The sequence below is a fragment of the Phyllostomus discolor genome, chromosome 2, assembly GCF_004126475.2.
Source record: "Phyllostomus discolor isolate MPI-MPIP mPhyDis1 chromosome 2, mPhyDis1.pri.v3, whole genome shotgun sequence".
NCBI lineage: Eukaryota > Metazoa > Chordata > Mammalia > Chiroptera > Phyllostomidae > Phyllostomus > Phyllostomus discolor.
This window is the reverse complement of record NC_040904.2, coordinates 152,107,378-152,111,084: the sequence shown is the minus strand read 5'-3', so window position 1 is coordinate 152,111,084 and position 3,707 is coordinate 152,107,378. Positions and strand designations below refer to the sequence as shown.

Here is a 3,707-nt window from a genome sequence, read left to right as displayed (position 1 = left end):
GTCCTGAAATGAGTAAAGGTTTCTTCCTTCTCATTCCCTCTCTCTGAACGTAGTTTGTGTATAATGTAGTGATCACATGTTGAAGTGTCTGAATCTCCCCATAGATCACAACCTCCTTTAAATGAAGGGCAATGTTTCATTTATTTTTGTATTTCTAGTGCCCAGTGCAGAATATGCAACTTGTCAGTGCTCAAAAGTATTTATAGAATGGAACTGTTCTCCTGTTTTTCATTGGGCCTTTCTTCATCCTATCTCTAGGTGAGTCTCTTGTCTTAACACCTACAGCAAAGATCATATTGCTACTTATGTTATCCACAGTGCTCCTCATTCTGGTATTTTATGTAAAATCCATGGAATAAGAAAACTCAGAGAATACAGGCTGAGGTATACATAGTTCGGTTCCCCTGTGCCTTTTCTGGCTAAGTGGCCTCCCTATGATCACACTGTCTCCCTATTATTGCCAGCTTTCAAATATAAGTATGGACTAGAAACTCATCAAAATGGTTTTTGTTGTTTCCCCTCAAAACTGTGTATGTTTCATTTTGAAATTTTCTTGAGAAAAAAAATGATGTAACTTGTCACAGAGCTGGCAGGTTGGGTGCAAGGAGGATGAGGTAAGAAAATGGAGGAGGCAGGAAGACATTGAAATAAAAGTATTGGCAAGTGTGGGAGCGGAGCAAAGAGAATGCTGCAAACTGGGATATGGTATTAATTCTAAATTTTGGTTAGTGAAAAAGTTAACAATCAGGGGGTCCATTATTCATACATTCTTTAGTAGGTTCCTATTGAAGTTTCTTCTTATGTAAGGTGATTTCTCTTTCACTAAGAGTGTACTGTACCCAACAGAACTCAGCCCATTCCACTTTGAGGTTTTCTTGAGAACAATTTAAAATATCTCACTTCCAATATGTAGAGAAGGATCTTCTCATAGCACTATGAATAGAGCCAGTTCTTTCTGAACACTCATCCACCTCCATGGTTCTGAGGGATATGGGGTGAGGCTCTATTTAATAAGGTATGTGGCTAGTAAATATTTTACTTTTAAAGGTCAGCAATACACTATCTTCTGTATTGCTGCCAAGGCTTACTGAATGACCATGGAGGCAGTCTTAACTGATCAAGCCCATTCATTCATTCATTTATTCAACATGCATGTATGCATATGTACATTTATTTAATATTTATTGAGCTCCTACTAGGATCTAGATGTTCACAAGGATTGTAAGATATTTGAACATGGTTCTGCCATAATGCAGGTGAGAAGATAAAGCATAAAAGGTGATACCATCATAAGGCCAACCATGACTAAAAGCTTAGGAAAGTGGTATGAAATTAGTGTTGGTGAGTTCAGAAGAGTAAGTGCTCTTCAGCATGGATTCCAGAGGTCAGAAAAATTTCATGAGAAGTGGCACATTGAGCTGCAACTTTCAGGATGGGTTGGATTTGGTCATGCCTGAGGGTGCTACATATGCAGTTCTTTCTTCATGGAACGTTCCATTGCTTAGCTAAATCCTCTTAGTTTCTTACATTTCAGATTAAAAATTATTCCCTCAGGGAAGCTTTACTTGACCCATCAAATGAGGTAATGTGATTCTATTACATCATCACAATGCCTTGTACTTCTGCATAGTACTGAACGAAAGCTGGAGTTCAAAGCTCCTGAATTAGGGACTGTCCTGAAGACTGTGATCACAAGCAGAATACCATCCTGCTGCAGAAACATCTAACTTTTTCTATTATTCATTCTTCTTTTCTTGCTCATCTCTGGATCCCCAAAACCTGTTAAAATTTCTGGAAGTGAACAGATGCACCATATTTGCCCAATCAATCAATCAATCAATAATAGGCAGAGAGAGCAGGTGGGTTTTCATCAGGTTAATAACAGTATAAGCAAGATGTGAAGATGACAGTGTGCATGACATGCTGTGAAGTTCCTGAGTAGATCTCATAGCATGCTTTTGTGGTGGAGCAGTGTGTGGGCTGGTTGAAATGGTAGATTGAGTCCCCTTTTCTTTTGGCCACGGGAAGCCATTGAAATTTTGGGCTGTGGAAATGACACACTGAAATTGGCATTTTAGGAAAATTAACCTCATAGTGCATAAATTTGATGGGGAAGAGGGTTTGTGGAAATTTAGAACCTTAATAATTAATAGAAATGGGTCTGCCTTCTAAGATCCTGGAGTAGGAGTTAGTTTATTGAAGAGTGACTTAAAGTTTCCAAACTAGAGATAGCAATAAGGGTTTCATTCCTACCTCATATGTATGTGGTGATAACTATATATGAAAAGGAGTAGCCCACTGGTCAGTTAATTCTGTTAGGATGCTCAATGTACTAATCAGACAGCTCTCTTGTCTGGTAAATTGCACAATGAAGCTAATTTCAGATTCAGAAGAACAAAGTTTAGTTCCTTTCATGGGTTCTACTGACCTGGAATGTCCTTAAGAACTTCTCAGATTGTAATGTCTTCCCCATCCCCCATCCTCACCCCTACCTCTCCCTGCCTTAATTCCCTTCCACTCCAGCTCCCTCACTTCTGGCTCACATGTGGGAAATGGATGTGGTTCTAAAACCTGCCAAATGTTTACTCATAAAAGAATGTTCTAGAGGCAGAATGGAGCCAGGTCATCCTGAACACCAGGATCATGATCATAACATCACTCCTGGCTCCTTCTGGGGTGGCCCTTCAACTGCCCCATTAGCTCTTTGAGACAGACTTCAAATGCCATCCTTGCATCTCCATACTCTAGTCAGCAATTCATGCAGAATTCCTCCTCAGTCATTTATCAAGTGACTTAAGAATCTTGGGTCAGACATTTGGATGCAGTTTCCCAGCTGTCACCTAGGAATGAAAGAAAGCCTCATAAGGACCCTAAAGAACCAGGACATTTTTATAATCAGAGTGGACTCAGCCTACTGATTGTGGTGCAAATGACCCACAACTGTAATGACCTTCAAATTGTTCCTCTGCTTAGTAGCGTGAGAGTGTCTTTGTTTATAACCTCACCGTCTTCCTCTTGTGCTGTTGACAGTCAAATGGAGAGAGACTTCGGGGTTCTGATTTCACTTTAGGCAGATTTGGCTCCCTGCACTTTTAGTGGTTTGACCAAATTCATAACATCAAGTCAGTCTCCCTACTTGGGATGATAGTGATCCCAAGTTGCAGTAGGGTTGACAGAAATAAAGATTAAAGCATCTTATTCTGTGATCTGAAAATAGTCTTATAGCTCTATTAAGATTTCTGAAAATGACTCTCCTATTATGCTACATGTGGAATTGCTTGCCTTATGTGTATTAGACACACATATAACAAGCACACATGAATGTCATGTTTGTTGTTCATCACACCAGCCTGCCTTGCAAATACAATTCCGATCACTGTCAGAGGTGGGAGAGCAGTGGAAAGAGCATGAAGATTAGCTTCTAACTTCCCAATAATTTAATAGGCTTTACTCTTCTCATCTGTAAAATGAGAAGTTGGATTAGAGCAACTCTTAAGAGCACTTCTCACACTCAATTGTCATTATTCATCAGTCTGCCAGAAAATACATCATCACCTGCCAAATATGGACTCAGCACCCACGTGTTACACAAGCTCCCCCAGGTACTCTTTAGGACTTCAGCCTCGCACTTCCTAGGCCTCCTCAAAGCATTCTCACCCACTATTGCCAACTCATTTCTAAAAAAAAATGACTTTCTCTTGTCAACT

The 3,707-nt window shown here is 39.9% G+C and overlaps 1 long non-coding RNA gene across 1 annotated transcript; it reads right to left on the bottom strand.

The window, feature by feature from the left end:
• Positions 1 to 2,174: 2,174 nt before the first annotated feature.
• On the bottom strand, positions 2,175 to 3,153 carry LOC118499029. Its single transcript, XR_004901528.1, has 2 exons — positions 3,006 to 3,153; positions 2,175 to 2,840 (listed from the first exon to the last, which is right to left on the bottom strand). It is a non-coding gene; the product is annotated as an uncharacterized LOC118499029 (long non-coding RNA).
• Positions 3,154 to 3,707: the final 554 nt, after the last annotated feature.